Source organism: Mytilus californianus, unplaced genomic scaffold, assembly GCF_021869535.1.
Source record: "Mytilus californianus isolate M0D057914Y unplaced genomic scaffold, xbMytCali1.0.p SCAF_14, whole genome shotgun sequence".
NCBI lineage: Eukaryota > Metazoa > Mollusca > Bivalvia > Mytilida > Mytilidae > Mytilus > Mytilus californianus.
The window spans coordinates 25138290-25163929 of NW_026262626.1; the positions used below are offsets into that span (position 1 = coordinate 25138290).

General features: G+C 33.7%; 1 protein-coding gene and 1 long non-coding RNA gene across 2 annotated transcripts in view; one reads left to right on the top strand and one right to left on the bottom strand.

Moving 5' to 3' along the window:
* LOC127724604 (40S ribosomal protein S4-like) overlaps window positions 1–25640 on the bottom strand; it is a 399059-nt gene that overhangs the window by 254657 nt on the left and 118762 nt on the right. The window lies entirely within an intron of this gene.
* Window positions 8104–19140, top strand: LOC127724630 (uncharacterized). The gene is made up of 3 exons (XR_007992618.1): window positions 8104–8401; window positions 18011–18070; window positions 19039–19140. It is a non-coding gene; the product is annotated as an uncharacterized LOC127724630 (long non-coding RNA).

Consider the following 25640-nt stretch of genomic DNA (forward strand, 5'->3'; position numbering starts at 1 on the left):
CCTATTGCAAAACTTTTGTCCACAATAGGAACCATGGTAGGCACTTATCTAAGACTTGTCGGACCAAAAGCCCAGGTTGGGAAATTCAAGAAAGGCCTACACCAGAGGTCCAAAATCTGGCGAGACTACCCTCCCATTTTTTATTCGTAACAACTTTACAACGACAAATCTTTTGTTTGCATTCAGTAAAAAACACGAGCCTAAGGATTTTGTCCACGATAGGTACAGATGATAAGCATTGGCCTCGGGATCTGACCAGACTAACCCATCCCATCTTTAATTAGTAAAATATTCCTATGGCAAAACTTATGATCGCACCAATTTCAAGTGAAACGCACTGGTTAAAGGCTTACGGACAAAAAGACCCAGGAGGGTAAACTCCAGGAAGACCTTCATCAGAGGTCTAAAGTTGCGATAATAACCGTGACCTCCCGAATTTAATTTGTTAAGAAATACATTCTTACGGCAAAACATTTGTCCTTATCTTACCTCCTATAAATTTCTAGGAATATGATTGGTTAAAAGCGTCCGCGTGGAGACCGTGTATATTCCATATTAGGTTAGTACGGAGGCGGGGCTTATTTCATACACGGTTGGTAGTGGTGTTACGTCCCTTTATAAAAACAAAACGGTACTGAGAAAAAATCTTAAAGGTTTCAACAGACGAAGAAATTGATGATGAAGATTGAAATAAATTCATAAAACACATTTAAACCTAACAAGTTGTTATTGTTGGCATCTGTTTTTGTAGGATCAATGGAAGTAGTTTCTTAATGCTAACGATATTGAAGACTTTTTCATTTTGATAGGTCACTAGTCTAAATTTCACACGTTAAGATAGTCGGTAAGATAAATTCGTTACATAGTGTGCTAGTGACGTAATACGGTATATATGGGGTCAGTAAATTCCATATGGGGATTCGATCTTCGCTCTCACCCATATGGAATTTACTGACCCCATATATACCGTATTAGGTCACTAGCACACTATGTAACTAATATTACTAGGTGCAAGTAAAAGCATTGGCTCAATTGGGCAAATTCGTTAGAAGCCTACAGCAGAGGTTCAAATTTGACTGCCACCAAACTTTAAAATCATTATGGCAAAGTGTTTGTTAATAGTAGGCACTGGCCTACGGTTTCCATACAAAATAGACTGAGTGACGAAATACCAACACCAGCCTCCAAAATTATGATCATGAGAGACTACCCCATTCAAATTAGAATTTGTAAAAAAAAAAAAAAAGGAAAAACTTTGTTCCAACATTAGAAACAAATGATAGGCGCTGGACTAATCTTTGTCTAAAGTGTGGTGAATAGTCTCACCGAGATCAAATTTTGGACCTCTGGTGTAAGCCTTTTATGAATTTACACACCCGGACCTTTTGGTCCGGCATCATGCCAGTGCCAATCATTTGCTTTCATTGTAGACAAAAGCTTTGCATCATGATTTGTTTTTACTATAATTAGAATCAATTAATTATGAAGATACGAATTAAAAGTTGGAGGAGGTAGTTTTGCCAGTATCCAAAATTGGACCTGTTTTGCAGGCTTTCCATGAATTAACCATGTCCTTATGGTTTGGAAATCTATAGGCCATGCACTGTCTATTATGTGTGCCTATGTGGACAAAAGCCTAGCTGTAAGGATTTATTTATACAAATAAAAGTTCAAACTTTATACCACAAGTGTTTGCCGTTCTTGAATGAACCCATTAGGACCTCTTGATCCGAAAAGCCTTAGGCCAGTGTCTATCATGCTTTTTTTCTAGCGTGAACAAATATTTGCCGTAGGAAAGCTATTAAGAATTACAATTGAAAAATATCGCCACACCCTAACTTTGCTCCCGGTTGTAAGCATAGTCATTGCAGATAACATTGGCAAGTTATTTAATCTAATTCTAAATAAGAGGTTGATAAAATTTAAAACAAATAGAGATATAATTAAAAGTGAGCAAATTGGTTTTACTTAAAGATGTTGCACAACAGACCATATGTTTGTGTTAAATATCATCCTTCAAAAATTTGTGAAAAATAACTCAAAGCCTCTGTAAGCATGATTTATAGATTTTAAGCATGCGTTTGATTCCGTTTCACATCTGCACTTTTTTTATAAACTTAAATGTATAGGTGTTTGAACATAGTTTTATGACATTATAAAATGTATGTGTGGAAACACAGAAACCTGTGTAAAAACTTACCAACACAGGACAAACTTCTTTAAATCAAACATAGGAGTAAGACTAGGGGATAATCTTAGTCCCTGTCTCTTTAACATATATTTAAATGATTTGCCAACATATTTTGACCAAACATGTGACTCAATCCAATTGAACACACACCCCTTAAATAATTGATGTATGCTGATGATGTAGTTCTTCTGTCGTCAACTGAGCAAGGACTTCAAAATTGTATTAATATATTATTTTAATTTACAGTAGATTGAAAAATGACAATTAACACCAAAAAGACGAAGGTTCTTGTATTTAATAAATCCGGACGGCATAATAATATCACAATATCCTTCGGAAACCTGAATTAGAATGTGTACAGAGTTACACATACTTAGGAATACATTATTCAGCATCTGGGAGCTACCAAAGGACAGAGAAGAACTTTATAATAAAGGAATGAAAGCCTATTTTAAATTAAGGAAGACCTTTTCACTTGAAAGCCAAAAACCAAGTACTTTATTACATGTTTATAACCAGACAACCCGACCCATCTTGTTGTATTGATCTGAAATTTGGGGTTATATACCGTATAGGAAACAAAAACATATGGATAACTTTATTTCAAAAGAAACTGATTACTAGTATTTTGTACTAGAGAAAATCCATACTAACATTTCTACTTGGAGTAAACATAAAAACATCAAATATGGCATGTAGAAGGGGAACTAGCTTCGCTTCCTACACTTTTTTTTATGTAATTATGAATATGATAAAATATTGGATTCATATCCGTCTTATACGAAAGAAATCGAACCTTCAAATATTATGAACTGTGCTTCTTATGGGAACCAATAAATCTATCACAGTCTATGAACAAATCTAACCAGGAATCTTGTATAAGAAACAGTAGATATATATTCAAATTCCTGGATTTAGACTATCTATTTGTAAACCAGTCAAACTTTAACCAAACCCATATATTAAAAAAAGTAAACTGAACTCTCAAACAATAGAATTTAAAGAAATTTGGGTAACTAGTTTAGAACGCAATTATGGGAACTTACATAAAATTGGAAAATTGTTTTATGTTTGAACCATAGTTCAGAATAAATTCAAAAAATACAGGCAAATAATTACGCGTTTTAGAACTAGAAGACAGAAAGTGTAAGCTTTAGAAATTTGAAGTGAACTTGAACCGGTTGGAAATTAGAGATATTCAAGATTTTATTCATAACCTCAGACACATACAGTGTACAATAGGACAATATAATTATACACATAAGATAATACATGGCGAGACAGGACAGACATAATACAAATACATAGTGTGATATAAAAGACACTTGGTATTGATAAAAGTATTTCATAATTTTCTTTACGAAAATTGATAATTTCATTTGCACTTGTACGTAACATAAAGACAGCAGACCAGTAAATGTGTTCATACTTGGATTAATTATATAACAATATGGTATCAACTTTGGTCTTAGAGCAGAGCAATCAGCATTTTACAGGTAAACAACACATGAAACTCATCATCTATTCTATCTTTACATAAAGTACATATTCTATTTTCTCGCAGAATTCCTGACCATCTCCCAGTCTTAACATGTAACTTCATGTAGCAAAACACAGTTAGGAGTTTGGGCTCGTATTTTGACCCTGATGAATTTTTCAATTATGAAAATTATTTTGCAATAAAATTGAGTTTAGATAGCTGTAGAATGATACAGCCTTCAAAGTGGGTTTATATGAACATCAAGATCGTTTTTTGCATGTTTTATAGGCCATTTTCTTTTTAACAGGTCGTATTTTCACATCAGTACAGACCATAGGTCCAGAAATTATTGTAGTGCTTTCCAACAAGTAATTTTACCCTTGAACTTTTTAATTTTATGGAAAAATGAGGTAAAATGCATGTGGTTTTTATTTAACCTCTTGATAGAAATATGTCAATGGTTTTGGACGAAATTTTGGGGACTTTTGTGACATTATCATCCCCCGTTTTGCAATATTTATTTGTATCTAATAAATGCAGATTAATGCTATGGTTACACCGAAAAGATATTATAATTCACCAGTTTAACTATTGGAAATCAAATCTACGGAAGATGGTGTTTCCATACATATACACAAACCTGACACAAACAATTATCCTTATTTGTTAGAAAGCAAGGAAAAGATGGTGGTTAAAAATTATATGATGTCAATTCTAAGTGTTTTTTTTTCCAAACTGTGTATTGCTACCTCAAGTTCAAATATGGAAGTCTAGAATTTAAATATGATATCTGTCCCTAGGTAATAATCGTAATAAGTATGGTTCCAAACACAACTCCAGTTTAGATAAAGAATAGTATTCACCTCCTGAATGCATTGTGTATCTGTGAGAACCAATGCTTACATCCCAGCTCTTTTGTTCTACCAGGGGTGATCTGTCAGAGCCGGATCACCCCTGCCAGATTACCCTAGCTTGAGTTTCTTTGTTCTGTAACATTTTAGCGGGAATGTCAAATCCACAATAAAACTTAGAAATATTTATACGGAAAAGACTTACTATCAAAATTTGGGTAGAAAAAATCCAGTATCTATGCTGGGAATCGAACTTAAGACCTTTAGTATATAGACACACGAGTCATACCCCTACACCAGGACGACTGGAAACAAACTCTTTATTAATTTAACATATTTAAACATTGTGTTCTGGGCTCATAAAGGGTATATACTATATAGTAATATATAAAGTATATGATAATGATTGTGTGGCGTTTTAAACTAGATTTTATGAAGCGTAAATAGGTTTTTATCTAATCCTGAACAGCTGAGATGTAAAATAGTTATCCCATTAGGACTTGGTGTGTCAGTGTATGATCACCCTCTGGCCTCCGGCCATCGGGGTGATCTTACACTGACACACATTGCGTCCTCATGGGATAACTATAACTTACATCCCAGCTCCTTTGTTCTACCAGGGGTGATCTGAGCCGGATCAGATCATATCAGATCACCCCAGCTTGAGTTTCTTTGTTTTGCATGCTTTCCTTTGTTTTGTAACATTTTGGCGGGAATGTCTAATCCACAATAATACTTAGAATTATTTATTGAGAAAAGACACACTTTCAAACTTTATGTAGAAAAATCCACTGTCTATGCTGGGATTCGAACTCAAGACCTTTAGCATATTAACCCACGACACATACCCCTAGACCGAGACGACTGGATACCAACTCTCAGTAATTTAACATATTTAAAGGAAGCATGATATTTTCATAAGTGGGGCGAGTTGGCAGACCTTTATTCAGTGGGATTTTAACCCTTTTCATAAATAAGGCGAGTTGTCAGACTGATTGTTCAATGGGATTTTATTCATAAGTGGGGTGAGTTGTTAAACAAGAGTGGGGCGATTTTTTAGAAAGTGGTGATTTAGTGTGGGCCGATTGGCCAGTGGGGCGAGTTGACATGGTTTCATATTTAAACATCGTGTTCGGGGGACATAAAGGGTATATATTATAACAGTAATATATAAAGTATATTATAATAGTTGTGTGGCGTTCTAAACTAGATTTTATGAATTGTAAATGGTTTTTCGTCTAATCTAAAACAGCTGGGATGTAAAATAGTTATCCCATTCGGACTTGGTGTGTCAGTGTAAGATCACCCTCTGGCCTCCGGTCATAGGGGTGATCTTAGACAGACACACCGCGTCTTCATGGGATAACTATTACTTACACCCCAGTTCTATTGTTATACTTCATCGTTTCTATTTCTGGAACAAGTGTAAATTGAATAGATAGCAAAGATCTATTGTTACGAATAAGACAGACTCGGGATACGGCGTGTCTGGATAAGAAACCCCGACGGCCGGACCTATTCCTCGGTGTATAACTATTACTGATAGTACTGATCTGTTAATCGTTGTTTAACTATACTCTTTAACCTATCACTTTTGATCATTATATTTACAACTAACTGATCGTTCCATAAACTAGGACCTGTATCACCAAAAATAGATTTTACATATTGAGTCCACTTGAATTTGGTAGGATTATTTTCATGTAATTTAATCATAAGTCTAAGAAGGATATTTCCAAGTTTACTCTCTGCTTTAACAGTTCTGCACCAGAATGATGCCATCCTAAGTTTTATAGAGATATCCAAAGGAACCCGACCCAATTTCCCGTAAACCATAAAATTTGGTGTACTATTCCGAACACCGAGAATATTCTTACAGAACTGCAAAGGCCTTTTATCAACCTTCTGTTTATTTTCTAACCCTCCCAAAAAAACAAACTCTGATGAATATAACAATATAGGTGCGATTACAGAATCGAAAAGTTGTAACTGAATATCAATATTTCTGTAGAGAGCAAACAAATAGGACTAAATTGATATTTTGTGGGGAAATCTCAATTGTTTTTTTTTTTCATTAATTTGACAATAATTTTGCCTTTCCGGCTGCATGATATTTCATGTAAATAACAATTAATTTCCTTTTTGTGGTCAAGAGTCACTTCCTGCTAATTATGTGGTGACACAAAATATATAGAACGAAATAGGAATTATAGAATTATGTTTATGGCTGTATAAGCAACATGCAAACTATATTGATCTATTTCATTGTGTATCAACTCGGAGGTTTGTGAATTTTTACCTTTGCATGCATACTGAATATAATACTGATGTCATTCGAGAGAAATAGGTAGGGCCAATTTCTCCTGAATTTAATTTACACCAGGGCTATTTTCTAGAATTCCTTTAATCTCTTCTAGAATTAACAGTTTCATTGATGAGCGGCGGAACCAGGGTTTAAGTAAAGGTTGGAGTAATATCAGATCAATATATATATTGCCAAGTGGAGCGATGCGAAAAAAAAATTTGACGATTTTATGCTAAAAATAATATATTTTCCCATCAAAAGAGGGTGGAAACCCTCTACACCCCTCTGAATCAGTCACTGTTGATTGATATATAAGTACTTTAAGGTTTTAGCAAAAATTTGGCGTAATTCCGAACATTAATATGTTTAACCCCGCGGCATTCTGTATGTGCCTGTCTTAAACCAGCATAATGTAATCCAGTGGTTGTCGTTGGTTGTTGTCTGCAATATTTGTTTGTTACTTTGTTTTTACGGTTTTCTCATTTAATTTGCTTTTATTTTTGTTATGCTGAAGCCTTTTGTAGCTTACTATACGGCATGAACTTTGGTCTTTGATGAAGGCCTTAATTACGGTAGCATGTATTTCTGGTGGATATTTGTATAAATGGCAATCATACCTCATTTCCAATTTTATATTGATCGTATGAATTTCAAATTTGTAACTTGGGACAGAATTGGAGGAGAAACATCACTCGATTAAAGCTCACCTTGTCAACGTATCTAACTAAGGGTGATTCTTATATAGGTATAATTACATTGCATGTATGTTTCACTATGATACGTTATTTTGATTGGTTAACAGCAATCTCGCATCCTTCTGAAATTAACATTCATTACACAATGAAATGTAACATTCATGATAACACGAGGTCCCACAATAAAGTGCACAGGTAAATTAAAGAAAAACTTGATAGAAATCGTGTTTTCATGATCCTAGCTATAAAATGTAATTATAAGTATTGAATGCTTCTTTCTGTAACTTCATAGGGTGGTAAAAGCATTGACCGTGCGCACATTTTTAGAATGAAGCGTTTCCGCGCTTCATACAAAATGTACTTCGGTCAACGCTTTTACACCCCAATGAATTTACAAAAAGAAGCATTCAATTCTTAAATAATACATTTGTTTTATTTGTTGTTCGTTATATACCTTTGGTTGACTTTAGGCAAGAGCTTTTAAAGGAATCTTATGCATAGTAAATCTTTGTTTTAACACTTAATGTGATCGTTCCCTCAGTTGAAAAAATACTTACAATATTGTTTTTGCTTCAGCGTCACATGGAGACCACATACTTCACAAGGTATATGCTCAAATTGGAAGTGCAGTAATTTTATCATGTGAGATCTCAAAAGGGGCCTCAACACAGAGTTGGAGGAAAGGTTTAATAGTTTTAACACAAGGAGTTGAGATAAACAGAAACTTCCACAGCTACGGAAGACTTGAAGTTGTTATTGATGAAAAGTTTTATAATCTTAAGATATACAACATATCTAAATATGATTTTGATACTTACTGGTGCGAGATGCAAAAAGACAACTCTATAAGAGCTGAAGGAACAACTTTAATTAATTTAGGTATTTACATAAATTGAATATAATTAGACTTGATTTTGAAGTATAATTTAAGATTCCTGTTATTACAGCGCCACCGTAGAAAACCCTTTTTTAGTGGTATAATTCACATTTGTCATAAGGGGGTCTTTCATAGCTTACTATATATACGGTAAAGGTTTTGCTATTTTTTTAGCCTTTCGATGACCTATAGTTATATAAGATATCTGATAAAGTATATAAGATATCTTATAAAAAAAAATTATATATAAAATATCTTATATACTTAATAATATATCTTATATAGTTTATATGATATCTCATATAGTTTATAACAACTGAAAACTACCAACAAAAAGATTGAGGCATCATACCTCCGTTTTTAATTTCCGAAAAGAAAGTAAACATATTTAAAAAAAAAAATGAAGCTTTATGTTTAGAAATCATAGATTTGGAGAATGAATTAGAAACACGAGTAAAAAGATCCAACACCGACAATGAAGAGTTTTTGAATCATCAATATCTACACATAGCTAATAAAAACATCTAGAAAAGAGTATATGAATGAGCAGTTTCACTGGCAAGCAAATTTTACTGTTTTCTTGTCCGAAAATTGGACCCCTTAACCAAAATTCGACATCCGAAATCTTGTCGTACCTCTATGTATGAAATAGAACAGTAATGCATAGAAATTTTAAAAAAATCTTCAAGAAAGAAACGATGCAGGCGTTGTACCGAGAAGATTATCTTACTGATAGACACAAATAGACAGAACCAAAACAAAGTATCCGAGTTTTTGAAAAGTGTAGTATAAACTTTTTTTCAAGCCTCTTTCACATTTAAAAAAAAAATATAGCAATAAAAAATTATTAAAGGGGTATTAGCTACGAGATATAAAAAAAATATGATTTATTTTGTTCAATCATTAATTAAAATGAAATAGTGAAACTAATTCGCTTTTAGCAGCCAGTTTGGTTCAATTTTGTCAAATTAAGCAAAGAAACATCGCTAATGAATTATTCACTTGCAAGTAAATAGTTCGACCTCATTAAATCAGTATTCAAGTGAACTTCAATTGAACCCCTTAGTTAGAGATGGGTTACGCATGAACTAGGCGTGTTCAGCTATTAAAAGGAAAGGAATGTCAACATTGGAAGTGAAACAAGGGTAAACCATTTGATTGACTGATTCGATCTACAAAAACTCATTCATCCGGGTGCGGGATTTTCTCGCTGCATTGAAGACCCATTGGTGGACTTCGGCTGATGTCTGCTCTTTGGTCGGGTTTTTGTCTCTTTGACATATTCCCCATTTCCATTCTCAATTTTATATATTATACAGGTAAAAACGATTATTTACACATTGTTTTAACCTATAATATGAAATCAAACAGACCTAGAAAAATCCAATTGCACGAGTTCGCTATCTATTTATATATATAGGTTTATGTGTATGGGTTATATGACCGTCGGCAGTCGTCGGTCACATCGATGGTTAATTAGATGGCGTCTAGATTAAAATACACACGAAATGCTGATACATACTATCAAATTTATGCATCGTAAATTGTTTATTTTAGACTTTTTTAAATTTGGATATACGTTTTAGTATGTTATAAGTCGAATATGAGAATTTTAGTCAAATCGGTGAACATGAATTTGACAGCTAATGCCCCTTTAAATATTTCCTGATTTTAGAATATGAAATGCCCGTATCCGTGTAAAAAGTTTCTTTTTCGTTACTAAGTAATAAACTATACGGAGCTGCTACATGATTCTTGATTTTTATGTTTTGGACTGATAATTTGAAATCGGTATAATACCCTAGTCCAAAAAGAATCAAAGACCGAACCGCTTTTCCAAGGGTCATTCAAAGTCATAAGTAGGAGCGGAATTTGCGCAATCGATAAAATAAAACATGAAACGTAACAATGGCTGTCACGGATCCATAAAAACCAGGGTTAGACCAGGTGTGCCTGCAGATTAAGCGTCTACTGCCTCTCTAGAGACACCCGCCGTGATGGTCATGGTCGAATCCGGTGCATCAAAAAAAAATTGCATACATAAAACTAACTATTACACGTAGGATTGCTACATATACAAATATCTCCATGGTCTTTTCTCTTCGTATATTTAAAGCACTCGGACTTTCCGATGATTGAAGGTAAAAACCAATCAAAAATTAAAATTTACGTTTAACGAAACGTTGAAGTCCCCTCATGTACCCATATTTCATTGTAAATAGTCATTTGACCCTATTGTGAGCATTTTTTTCCCCATTTTTTTTTATATTGGTGGCCATTTTGAAAATGGTTGATGATCATAAAATTTTGATGATGGACGGCATTCGCCACATTATAATCTACTTGGAAACTTAATTTCGTCAAAATCGGAGTATGTTTGTATTTTGGCAGCCAACTTGAATTCAAAATGGCCGCCATATTTATAAATTTCTCAAGTCCAACAGAAGAGGACAAAGAAAGGCCAAAATTGCCTAGACGTTGAGGAGGAACATTCGATAATACTAGTACGTTAGACGAGCGTCGCTTTATCGTTTAACGGTTAGACAAACGTTGTACACATTCGTTTTGATCAGCGTCCTTATAATACATTCCGACGCATTTTAGCGTGCAAAAAACTACTATATAGCGCACATAAACGTGTGTATAACTTACTTCTGGCGTTCGTCTAACGTGTGTCTATCTTATTAACAACACGTTGGCACACGTTAAGGTTACACGATACCGAATGACGTTACGCCACGAGTTATCGTTCCTGCTGTTGTCGACATCTTTGAAATTGACGTCAAACGTAAAACCTGATGTTTTATAATAACTTAGAACGAATCAAACAAACAATTTGCCTCAGTCTGGTAGTTGAAAGATAAATGTTTCTTTATTTCAAATTTGCAAATATATATGATTCTGATTCTCGCACGTCGGCACATGTTGGCGCAATGCATTATAGTGTTACAGGGCCATTACAAAATTATGTTTTGGCTATCGGAAAAATATTGTCTTTGAATAAGATATTTCTATATTTACGATATACGTCGAAAAGACACAAATGGGCAAATGTGCTTCGCGCATTGCTAAAACCCATCTTCAAGAAGCAGTATCCGGTTAAACCCACCAGTAGTAATTGGGACTGTGTCCCAAATTATTTTTTTTTTAAATTGCAGCCATATGAATCGGCATGCCTTCATGATCTCATATGAAGAAACTCATGGGCAATATCTTTGCCTTTGATTGGTTGAATTCTTCTCAAAGGCTCTCAAAACGGAGATGAATATGTGAACAGTTAATTGACAGACGATGGGCGCCAAGTGATGACAATAAATAAATGAGTTAAATCTCTTATAAGCTAGTAAAATATCTACATTAAAACAGTTTAATGCAATATAGTGCATGATATTGTATTGATTAAGTTTTCTTAAGCATTGCTAACATAAGAACCCTATACGCTTCCGTAGATATCATCTTATAAACTATGAAAGATATCTTATAAACTATATAAGATATCTCATATAGTTTATAAGATATCTTATATACTTTAAAGGATATCTTCTTAAGTTTCTAAGATATTCTAAAGTATATAAGATATCTTATAAATATGTTTTATATAAGATGTCTTATATACTTTATTAGATATCTCATATATTTGATAAGATATTTTATATAGTTTATAAGATATCTCATATAGTTTATAAGATATCTTATAAAATTTATCTTAAAAAGAAAATTATATGAGATATCTTATAAACTATATAAGATATCTTATAAACTTATAAACTATATAAGATATCTTATAAACTATATAAGATATCTTATAAACTATATAAGATATCTTATAAACTATATGAGATATCGTATAAAGTTTATTAGATATCTTGAAGTTCGAATAAATAGTAAAACGGATTGTCATACATAGAGAGAGTTTGTATCTCCCTTTGATACCATTGAAATACCTCTTTTGCAACGAACTCAGCTCTTTTGTATTGTAATGTCCGATATAAGAACAGAAGTTTCCGATATAGGGCGCATGGTTTCTTTGAAAACTAGTAGCCCAAACAAAACAAAACACAAATATAAAACATATAAACATAAAGACAGACAAATAATCAACAGCATAAAGTATAAGGAAACAAAATTGCACTCACAATAATATCATAACAAATGAACTTGAAAGGACGGCGGTGGGGAGTTGTCTCATTGGCAATCAAACCACATCTTCTTATTTTTATATAGAAAGGACGGCTTCATTACCGCAAATTTCATAATTTCACAGTAATCTGTTGTAAATAGTATATAAACCATTATTCTATATTCTTAATTAAATGTTCTTAGCAATAGACAGTCCCAACCTCAGATACAATCTTATCCACCATTAACTTAAGCCAAAACCTATATCAGAATATGCCCTACATTCTTGTAATGCACTTCTGTTCACGTCTAATAAATGCTAAAGCCAGACAAGCTTTTTGGAAAACTATTGTCCCATTTATATTCATTGCTATAACGTAAATAATCCTGGTCATGCTGTTTGAAATCGAATGATGGGTGATACATATGAATAAAAGCAGGTTTTGAGTACAACTTTGATGAGAAAGCAACTCAATGGCACAAAAAAACATTAGAACATCTATGGCCGTCATATGATCAAAATACGGACTCAAACCTTAAATGCAGTATATACAATATACGAACTCTAAACCGTCTAGGTATGAAACAGGCTGTAAATAAATTTAAGAGAGACTATATTAAACATCTCCCATTAAAACCAAATGTGTTTAAAGCGTGACAAATGCGGAGCAGAAGATGCTTATTAATCTTCCATGTCACTGTTTGGTCTAAATAGTACTGCAACTGACCTCGAAAAAGACGCTTAGTTAACGAGTTTAATGTTCCGGAATAACACACGGCTGCAAATTGTTTTAAACGATAGAATGATATCTATATTTTAATTTTTGTCTGGTCGTAAAAAGTTTCTTTGGTCACATTTTTGTATTCTAGCCTTAAATGGGGTACCCCGCAATTTACGGTTTTGGGTACTCATCTTAAAATCCAAAAACACAATTATTTCATTAAATTTCCGGCTCTTTTTGTAAATATTTTCGATGCACATATCATCAAGGATCAGCGGAATGATAGAGACATAAATATAATACCATCATCGAGTAAAACTTTCAAACTTGAAAGTTGGCAATTTTTAGATGGAAATTTTACGCATTTTTCTTTGAAAACTAAAAACATATGATTAAAAAACAGTATTTGACATTTGAGAGGACAACATATGTTATTGCAATACTGCATGCAAATTTTGTTGGGCAAAGTTCAAACAATTTTGTCAAAAACTAAAAAATAAAAACATTATTAATACCCTTTTTTCTTACGAAAATTTCATATCCGTCAATCAACTCCATCATTTATTTATTCCTTCACAATGAATTTAATAGTTTCGATGTGATTATGTTCATTTTCGTGGATAAGTTGATTAATTTTGAGTTTTTTGGAGTGGAATTGATTATATATATTAGTTCTTTCGTGTATTTTCTGTAAATAAGTTATATTTGTGTTGATAAAATTTCCTTCGGATAAGATGTTTTTCCGGATAATGACTAACTGCGGAAGTCCTTTAAAATTTGATAATACAAATCCCAAAAGTAGAAGGCTTGATATTGTGTGGAAAAAAATACATTTTATGTCAATGTTCAACCTCAGAGCAATTGATATTCATGCAAGCGATCTGTAGTTTTGCAGAGATTTGGTGTGTGACAAGGTGATGCTACCACTAACTTCTCTTGATAGTCTGCTTTCTTTGGACGAAAGAGTTGTGAATCGTCAGTGATGTTATAAGACTTACACCAGAAGACAAAATTGTAGCGTCTTTAAATTATAAACAACAGAAAGCCAAATGTGTGATCAATCTGATCCACATGTATCCTCACAAACTGTCAGTTTTATACGATCTCGCACAGTTTCCTCCTTGTAGTTGGGATATGAAAACATGTTTTTTTTTGTGTAAAAGCAAAACTTTTAAAGAGGACAGAAAACAACACAATATTGAGTCGCCTGAACGTGTTGAGTCTTTTCAGGTGTGCTAATGCTAGTAATCATTTATCCATGGTAAAGATAATCGCGAGTACAGATTTATTTTCAAATGCATAACCATTACTCATTGAAGTCAACACTTGTGCAATCAGGTAAAACAGTTACTGAAGAATTTGAATTTGAACTTGCTTTCAATTCACTGATAACGATTGTTAATGATGATATGTTCTTCCAGAAAAAAGGCCTTTCTCATGTAGCACATCCTCGACATATACCGATTACTTTTACCCAAGAATGTCTCTGATGCTTATCCAACTGCCAAACACCAGAACAAACTAGCTATAGTTATTATGACACCTTAAAATTCAGACACAGCGGGGACAAGGGATGTCAAATATAGAGTTTAGCTCTGAATTCACTATAGGGGATGCCATATCTGCTGCAGGAAAATTAAATTATATGTTCGTGTTGCTTAGTCTTTAGTTTTCTATGTTGTGTTTTGTGTACTGTTGTTTGTCTGTTTGTCTTTTTATTTTTTTAGCCATGGCGTTCCTTTTCGATCTATGAGTTTGACTGTCCCTCTGGTATCTTTCGTCCCTCTTTTAAGACTTTTAGAATTACAGCAAGGTGTGTCTGAAGATATCAAGGATACATTAAAGGAGGATCAATTACTCCACTCTGCCGCTAACGCTCTTTGGAGCTCTGTCCTCGTCGGGTGCTTCTATGAAAAAGAATGCCCGCATCGCTTTTCAAATTTATTTGTTAATTAATTGATGAAAAATCACACAAAGGCTCTTCTGAACCGTGTGTTGTCCCTAAAGATAAAAAAAATCGTAAATGTATCGCTATTACAAAATCAATCGTTTCTGTAGCAAAATAAACATTCGCCCCATTACATTTGGGATTGGCCGTGCAGTTATATCATGAATATGGTAATATGGGTCACGAACATCGATAGCAACTTTTTACTCGCATGGCTTTTGTGTTTCCTATGCAGATGTAAGACTTTACCTGACAAGCATTCCCATGCACGAGTTTGACCAAATTAAGACGGTATTTACGCTCCAGATGGCATTGTTTCAAAACACCAAAGGGGTTGTGGGGGTGGGGGGTGTTTGATGATTTTCAAAATTTTCCTGTTTAGTCAGAAACGTTTGACCATCAAGTTATTCCATTTTAGACCGGATATAACAACTCTTTCTGACTTCAGGCTTGAATTTTTTGCCGGAAGAACAAAAATGGATAAACCCCAACATTTTTCAAGGGACAAATGTCATCAGATTACTTACAAGAATAACTTTGTACCTGCACAGGTAAATCTTTGTGCTCAAAAGCTGTGTTTGCTTTGTACAAACTCTGTCCTGCACCGAACTTGTTTTTGTCAAGAAAAGGAAGTGTGTTGTAATGCTAATACGCATACTGAATCCGCATACGATTACGAAGAGATTGATTCATATCCTTATTTAATGAAGACTAAAAGTATTGTATGGAGCTTTAATTTTGATTCACAGGTGTTATGGAAAAGTTATATAAGGGTCTTGACCAATTTTAAATTACAACATTAGCAAATTTGCATTACATTGTATTTTCCATTACTTCCATAAAACATTTCTACACTTTTTTACTAGGATAATCGTACTAAGAGGTTCATGCACCAAACTGAGTTTGTTTTACACTGAACCAACCGCTAAATCAATGCAAGTCACAGTTATGAATTTTTTTTAAACCTCGCATTCGCCTCGGTTGATTGTATTTTTTATGTGTTATAAATGATCTGTCCAGACTTTGCACATACACAATAATTATTTATCTATACATAGATACTAATTTCCCCCAAATTCAATATCTTTTAGATGCAAAATTAAAAACACTGTTTCGGCGCTTGAATTTTGTTTTTGTCAAAGATAGAAAAAATATTAAAATAATTCGATTATCTGTTGTATTATTGTTCATAAAAAAATTCCGTTATATGCTGTAGTGAAAAATTATAAGCAATATGAAAGTTAATGGATCTGATAAGGTTAAGGCCACTTCTACTTTTGCTATGTCATAAATGGAAAATAATCAAAAGAATCCAGATCAACGCCATTTTGTAATGGAAGCTCTTCATATAAATAGTCAAATTTGTCGTTTTAACATTCTTTGCAGCATATGCATATGATTGAAACATTTTTGTAGCATTCTAATGAATATATATAAGAAAATTTCCCCTTTTTGTCCTTGTGGTTAAAATATCGATATTTATAGGCCTGACCTTTGACCCAAATTTCACAAAAATGTGACCACTCTGGATTTTTACGACCAAACGTTTCTTATCGTACACGTTTTCCTCTTTCCATTGATATATAAATTAGGTGTGTGTTCTTCCGGAACATTAAAGTTTAAAAAAATGAACTCTGGTTGCAGTACTAAAAGTGGTGTAATCAATTACCTTCATATTTGTGGACAGATACTTGTTTTTAGTGTTATAGTTATAAGTACAGTGAACCTTAATGGGAATACTACCACAGGTGAAATACTAGACATACAACAGCAATTAATACAAAAAAAAGAAATCAGAAAAGGAATTACCTCCCAACACCAACAAGAGTGCAAACGCTGAAATATCTCGCCTGCTTTACTGACCATGATCGATTTTATGTTGAAAATCTTAAAGATAAAGGTTTTACTATAAGTATCATATAAACTTAATCATCAATGAGTCATGCCAGTGAGGTCAAGGTCAGATAATACATGCTAGACAGACATATACAGCTAACAATCATCCCACGCACCAACTATAGTTGACATATTGCTTATAGTATCTAAGAAAAAACTTAACCAGAAACTCTTAACATTGACCAGTGAACCATGAAAGTACGGTCAAGGCCAAAGGTTATATACATATCAGACTTATATGTACACCTTACAATCATTCCATGCACCAAATATAGTTGCCCAATTTCTCATAGTATCTAAGAAACCGACTCATCACGGAAAACTGAACATTGACCAATGAGCCATGAAAATGAGGTCAAGGTCTCATGTAACCTGACAGACAGACATGTACACCTTACCATCTTTCCATTCACTAAGTATAGTTGACCTATCGCTTGTCGTATTTGAAAAAACAGACCAATACCCAAAAACTTATTATTAACCAATGAACCATGACAGTGAGGACAAGGTCAGATGAATCCTACCAGACATATGTACACCTAACCATCATTACATTTGCTAATAAAGTTGACCTATCGCTTACGTATTTGAAAAACAGACCAAAACGCAAAATCTTAAAAATTGATCAGTGAACCATGAAAAAGGTGTCAAGGTCAGACGAAACCTACCAGACTGACAGGTACACATTGCAATCATATCATACACCACATATTGTTGACCTACTGATTATCGTATCTGAGAAACGTACCTAATCAGTGAATAATAAAGATGTATATTCTTTTCAACATTATTTAGGCAATATGCAAGAAAGATTTTCATTTATATTATTTGTTTGTATCTATAAAAGTGAATACTACATATATATAGCTAACGTGTAGATATTGTGTTCCTACTGCGAATTATATTTGATAATTGCAATTTTTCAGACAGGCATACTATTAGTACTTTACGTGATTCCTCCCCGTCTGAAACAAAAGACAGTACAGGTAGGTAAAGAATATTGGCTACATATATTTAAAAGGAATAATAGCAGTGTTAATCATTTGCAAATACCTTAAACAATAGTCTATTCCCTCTTTAGCACAGTTTAAAAAATAATTGCACATAACACATAACCATAACATCTAATTTGATTGCTTTTAGAATTGAGTTTTTAAGTTTTCATCATAACATTGTTCTTTGGTAACTATTCACGATAATTCATCATATTTGGCATTGGGATTGGTTATGAAAAGCTAATTCTGGCATATGTCATACTGACATGACCTAATTTTCATGCTACAATGGTCTGGGTGAGTTTTTAGGATTGTGTCTATTCTTGTTTAAGATGTCAATAATATTTGATAAATGGACTGGTTATGAAAAACTAATACTGTTATTCTTTTTTAACCACAAACTATTTCATTATGTTAGATTATAATCATTGTAATTATTCCGAGCATCTTGGGCATCATGATCAGCAAATAGCATAGATTCGTTTGTTTGGTTTTGAGGAGCGTGTCCGTTTGGTATACATAAAGTCATACGACTTTGACCTTCTTTCACACCCATTGTCATATTAAATTTCATGATAAAAACTGTATAATTCCTCAGTAGCTAAACATGATAGGTTAACAAAAGTTTGTGAGTGGATTGTTGGTAAATAGTGTATGTTTGTCTGACTTGAGACGTATGGTCTTAAACTCATGAAATAATATAAAGTCTGTAAATTACAAAGTATAGATGATAGGTTGAAAACATTTAATGTATGAGATGATAATGTGTACATAAACCTTTTTGTCCGGAAACTTTCACTTGACATAGACCCCATTTTCAGGGTAAATTGTCTTTAAGAATAAATCATTTTAAGATTGATGTAGGTGAGACACTTATTGAGTCGACTTTTGTTTTAATTTCGTGAAGATATACTGTACGGCCCAAGTGGATAAATAATATTTTTTTCTTTTTAATACAGGAATTCATCTTGGTCAAAGCTTCTACTACGGTATTTCTGCAACAGGAATTGGGGTTATTTGTCTGTCTATTGGTTGCATTTATTTCATTAATAAATGTAGAAAAACAAATGCGAAGAGAAAAGAACGAAGTTCAGATGACAATGAAGATAAGATGGACGTGTTGAATGGAAATAGTACAAATAACCCTACGACAAAGGAAGCAGTTCCTGGAAATGATGATCATGCATCACCACACTATGAAACGATTAACGAAAATACATTGATAGAAATGTCAAATTTTAAATCGCACAAACATCCAAATCAATACATGCCTTTAATTGTGAGTGAAATGGAAGGCTTAAACAATTACAGTACACCAACAACTGAAAACAAACTAATGTAAAGTGGGTCCCAGAATTCATATACATTTTAACAGTGAAAGTCCTGGTACAGATGATCTGTCCTTTAAAGAGCTCATCAGACCTCAAGTTTTGATTGTTATTGTATACTGACTCAAAATAAAATTCACTAACTTACTAAATAAATTTACTTACTATCAATACTGAACTAGAAATTTAAATGTTGGTATTGTCTAATTTTGTAACTTTGTATATATGTAAAATAATTAAATTAATTAATGAAAACATTGCAATAACCCACACAAAATTCAAAATGATTAAAATCACTTCAGATTAAATATATCATTAGATTGTAAAACTAGTTAGATGTCAGTATTTATTTTTGATGCGGTTGAACCACAGTCGTAAATGCATCAGCTATTTGTCAAACTAATTAATCTCTATATATCTTCCAATGTGGTATTTCCACTGATGCTAGTTATAGATGCTATACATCCGATTATTTTGACATTTTGCACCAAATTAACATTCAAAGGTTTGCATACATGAAACATGATAACAATTATTAAAAGAAATTCTATAGTGTCAGCGTCCTTTAAGAGGGAACGGCAATTTAACTTCTTATAAGTTTTTCATTTATATAAAACTGAAAGTGTTACTCTCTTGGGTGTTACTAGAACTAAACGGATGCTTATCAGGTTTCATAAGTATTCTAAGATAGGGAAATATATCTAGAGGTCCGTTTTTTGTTAATTGATATATGACGGGGTATATATTTTTGATTTACAAAATATATGAAAAGGGTGGGGTACTTGATGTCTCAGCTGCTCACCCCTACCAAAGAAAGATCGAAGTGACTACATGGATTCTCCCTTCATTACCAAGGTTTAAATACATCCTCTTGAACATGAGAAATAAAGCTTGATAAAACAAACCAAAGTCTTGATCAATGGACAATGCTCAGATTATTGTACCATGCATGGGGATATATCAAGTACAAAATTGAGATAATGGTTAGAAATATTTACTGGTGAAATAGAGAGTGACAAGTATGTTCCTCAATTTTATGATAGATTTTTGTTTGCTTGACATCCAGTTATAAATATTCCTCTTTCCCATTTGAATAACAAAAGTGTATATCAATTTAAGAAACATGTAAAGATGTATTTTATTTAAATTGCAGCAATGATAGCACATTAAAATGAATGATTTATATGTAACATGATCTTTGATGATTGCGATAAAAAAATGAAATTACATTCTAGCATCAAAACTTTGTATTTGTAATACATTGGTCTACTCCTAAACCAGAACACTATCTGGACTTTGTCACTGGTTAATAGTACTCTTGATTTCTGGAGATGAATCTTGAATACATTTTTTCTTCCTCTCTAATGTTATAAGGTATTGATTTTCCTGATTTGACATTACAATATTTCATCCATCTCAGTCCCAGTATTTTATAACACCACCATCCCATCCACATGATGCCACTTTTGAGGTTTCGTGAGGATGCCACAACACAGTGGAACACACATCATCGTGAGCTTTGAATTTTGTATAAAGTTTTGTAACAGTTGTTTTCCAGTCCCATACATAAAGTTTTCCATCTGCATCTCCTGATATCACATAACTGAAATAAATAAATAATAAGTACATTTGAAACCATCAACTCAAACAGGTGTGATTGGCTGTCTGGAATTTGCAGTGGTCTTTTTCTCATGTAAAAGGCCTCATCTTGACTTTGAGATTAAATACAGCAGTAAAAAAGCTGTTCCTTTGCTTTGGTTTTGTCAAGTGCATGTAGTGGTCATTTTTTGATGGTTAGAGAGTATGTGCAGTCTCTTTTTCAACTAAATGCCAATAATATTTATTGTGCAGGAAAATTAATTTTTATTCCATTCACATCTTGTTGAGATTTGGGATGATTTAAGTTGAACATATATGGAACCAATATTTGTCTTTTGATGGAGACCTTATGATGACCCTTACATTTCTTTTTTTTGTTTTAATGTTTTGTTGGGTTTCTGTTTTGTTGACTTAAATGCACATCTGTTTTTCATATGTAAAATAATATTCCTGTTTCACTTTGTGTATAAAATACAAAATAATGGGTTTTTGATTTGGTGTTTAAAGTCCAGTGGCAATTATTGCATGCAAATCAGGATGAGAACATGTTCATGAAATTCGGACATGAACCCGCTTTGTAGTTGACCAGTAGGCTGAGCTAGATTTTAGTGCTTTTAGTTTCTTGTAATTTTTATCAAATTTAAGAAATATTTTCACATAAATAATGTAATCGCTAATATATAATCTGTTTTCAGACAAAATATACACATTTGCTATTAAAGTCATATAAAATCTTAAATTTAAAAAAACAGTTGAATAAGTTTTATATACTTTAGTCTTATACCTTTACTCTTAAAGAAGTGAAAGTGAACTTTTTTTCAAAGAACATCCTTTATATTATCAAAATCTTCATAAATGTACCGATATTGAATTGTTGACTTCCCAGTCACTAATTCGCCGTATGCAGTGACCTTAACTACGAGACCTCTCGTTATAACTTCGGCCACCGCACAGCGCAAATGCAAGGGGAAAACCGTGATGCAAGAATGTAAACACACGTGCTCTTGAAGGAAAATAGAAATAACAGATTCTTAAAGAACAAATTTAATACAACAAATCATTTAACAGTCGTCAAGGTATAGTTTGATTAACAAATGGGAACCCATGGAAAATATGAAAATAAATGCTATGGCTCTTTATAATTATTTATCTGTCACGCTTTCCACGTGCTCTGTTTTTATTGTTTATCAATGTCACGATCCGGTAAACTTCGGCAACAAACTCGAAAGTTAATTAGCTTGCAAGCAACAACCACTGAATGGAATATCATTTGTCGATATTACGTGATTGATGTGTAATAAATATATACACAACATGCATGCAAAATTTAGTTTAGTTTATACTGCACTCTTTCTATTTGAGCAGTCAAAATGCGTTGACTGTATATTTCTATGTCACATACAGCTAATGACCCAATAACACTTTTCCTCATGAATATTTAAATAGTAAGGCCATAACTAGATTTTAATATTCATGACGACCGCTTCAACCTGTGGAACGACTCAAACTTATTTCTTTTACAATTGTTGGAAAAACATATTTCACTTGTTAATATTTTTTGTCTAAAATCTATAAATCATTATGTTTTATGCTTATTGTTGATATTTTAGTCCATACTCAAACGAATTCGTTCACCATCGATTGGTTTCAACAGGTAATGTACATTTCATTGTACCAGACTCAAGCTAGCAGCCACTCGCTAGCAGCCACTATGCTAGCAACCAGTATTTGGATATGTCTATGAACCCAAAAGTTGCATGAGATTCAAACGTACTCAAAATGTTTTTTTGATATATAACCACTATAGTATCAGTTTTTAATAACTAATGAAGCAGTCGAATACACATTAATAACTATAAATTTTTTAAAATGCTGTCAACATTGCTTCATGGAATTAAATTTGACATCAGAAATTATTTTGTGATATTGTGTCAAACTGCTTTCCATATTCTCGGCATCCTGTCAAATAGTTCCCGAAAAATAAAAATTGTTCTGCATTACAAAAATAGACAGTTGCACTCGTGCTGTAATATCTTTTTAAATCAAACAACGCTATTTAACGAAACATTCTATTTCTAACCGAATGGATTTCGCTTACTTTTGACTAGAAGAAAGGTTTATTTTTTGTGCACAAGTTATGGTGGGCAAGGAAATTATTTTTACCTATTTAAAAAAAATCCGTATTGTACCCCGATTTGGAATTTTGGTCAAGCAGTCCGTAGATCACAAGCTTTCGTATCAACCATAGTTTCGAAAAAAGTATTGCCGTATGGAATTTTTTATTAACTGATCCGTATGGTTGAGGTAGGGTGTCCGACCCCAACTTTGGACCTGATTTAAAAAAAAAGTAAGCCTAACCACACCCTGGATTTTTTCTCAAGTAAACCCATCTACTTAGCTTCACTTTGCACCTAGTTGCGAAAAAAGTATTGCCGTATGGAATTTTTTATTAACTGATCCGTATGGTTGGGGTAGGGTGTCCGACCCCAACTTTGGACCTGATTTAAAAAAAAAGTAAGCCTAACCACACCCTGGATTTTTTCTCAAGTAAACCCCAGCTACTTAGCTTCACTTTGCACCTAGTTGCGAAAAAAGTATTGCCGTATGGAATTTTTTATTAACTGATCCGTATGGTTGGGGTAGGGTGTCCGACCCCAACTTTGGACCTGATTTAAAAAAAAAAGTAAGCCTAACCACACCCTGGATTTTTTCTCAAGTAAACCCCAGCTACTTAGCTTCACTTTGCACCTAGTTGCGAAAAAAGTATTGCCGTATGGAATTTTTTATTAACTGATCCGTATGGTTGGGGTAGGGTGTCCGACCCCAACTTTGGACCTGATTTAAAAAAAAAGTAAGCCTAACCACACCCTGGATTTTTTCTCAAGTAAACCCCAGCTACTTAGCTTCACTTTGCACCTAGTTGCGAAAAAAGTATTGCCGTATGGAATTTTTTATTAACTGATCCGTATGGTTGAGGTAGGGTGTCCGACCCCAACTTTGGACCTGATTTAAAAAAAAAGTAAGCCTAACCACACCCTGGATTTTTTCTCAAGTAAACCCATCTACTTAGCTTCACTTTGCACCTAGTTGCGAAAAAAGTATTGCCGTATGGAATTTTTTATTAACTGATCCGTATGGTTGGGGTAGGGTGTCCGACCCCAACTTTGGACCTGATTTAAAAAAAAAGTAAGCCTAACCACACCCTGGATTTTTTCTCAAGTAAACCCCAGCTACTTAGCTTCACTTTGCACCTAGTTGCGAAAAAAGTATTGCCGTATGGAATTTTTTATTAACTGATCCGTATGGTTGGGGTAGGGTGTCCGACCCCAACTTTGGACCTGATTTAAAAAAAAAAGTAAGCCTAACCACACCCTGGATTTTTTCTCAAGTAAACCCCAGCTACTTAGCTTCACTTTGCACCTAGTTGCGAAAAAAGTATTGCCGTATGGAATTTTTTATTAACTGATCCGTATGGTTGGGGTAGGGTGTCCGACCCCAACTTTGGACCTGATTTAAAAAAAAAGTAAGCCTAACCACACCCTGGATTTTTTCTCAAGTAAACCCCAGCTACTTAGCTTCACTTTGCACCTAGTTGCGAAAAAAGTATTGCCGTATGGAATTTTTTATTAACTGATCCGTATGGTTGAGGTAGGGTGTCCGACCCCAACTTTGGACCTGATTTAAAAAAAAAGTAAGCCTAACCACACCCTGGATTTTTTCTCAAGTAAACCCATCTACTTAGCTTCACTTTGCACCTAGTTGCGAAAAAAGTATTGCCGTATGGAATTTTTTATTAACTGATCCGTATGGTTGGGGTAGGGTGTCCGACCCCAACTTTGGACCTGATTTAAAAAAAAAGTAAGCCTAACCACACCCTGGATTTTTTCTCAAGTAAACCCCAGCTACTTAGCTTCACTTTGCACCTAGTTGCGAAAAAAGTATTGCCGTATGGAATTTTTTATTAACTGATCCGTATGGTTGGGGTAGGGTGTCCGACCCCAACTTTGGACCTGATTTAAAAAAAAAAGTAAGCCTAACCACACCCTGGATTTTTTCTCAAGTAAACCCCAGCTACTTAGCTTCACTTTGCACCTAGTTGCGAAAAAAGTATTGCCGTATGGAATTTTTTATTAACTGATCCGTATGGTTGGGGTAGGGTGTCCGACCCCAACTTTGGACCTGATTTAAAAAAAAAGTAAGCCTAACCACACCCTGGATTTTTTCTCAAGTAAACCCCAGCTACTTAGCTTCACTTTGCACCTAGTTGCGAAAAAAGTATTGCCGTATGGAATTTTTTATTAACTGATCCGTATGGTTGAGGTAGGGTGTCCGACCCCAACTTTGGACCTGATTTAAAAAAAAAGTAAGCCTAACCACACCCTGGATTTTTTCTCAAGTAAACCCATCTACTTAGCTTCACTTTGCACCTAGTTGCGAAAAAAGTATTGCCGTATGGAATTTTTTATTAACTGATCCGTATGGTTGGGGTAGGGTGTCCGACCCCAACTTTGGACCTGATTTAAAAAAAAAGTAAGCCTAACCACACCCTGGATTTTTTCTCAAGTAAACCCCAGCTACTTAGCTTCACTTTGCACCTAGTTGCGAAAAAAGTATTGCCGTATGGAATTTTTTAT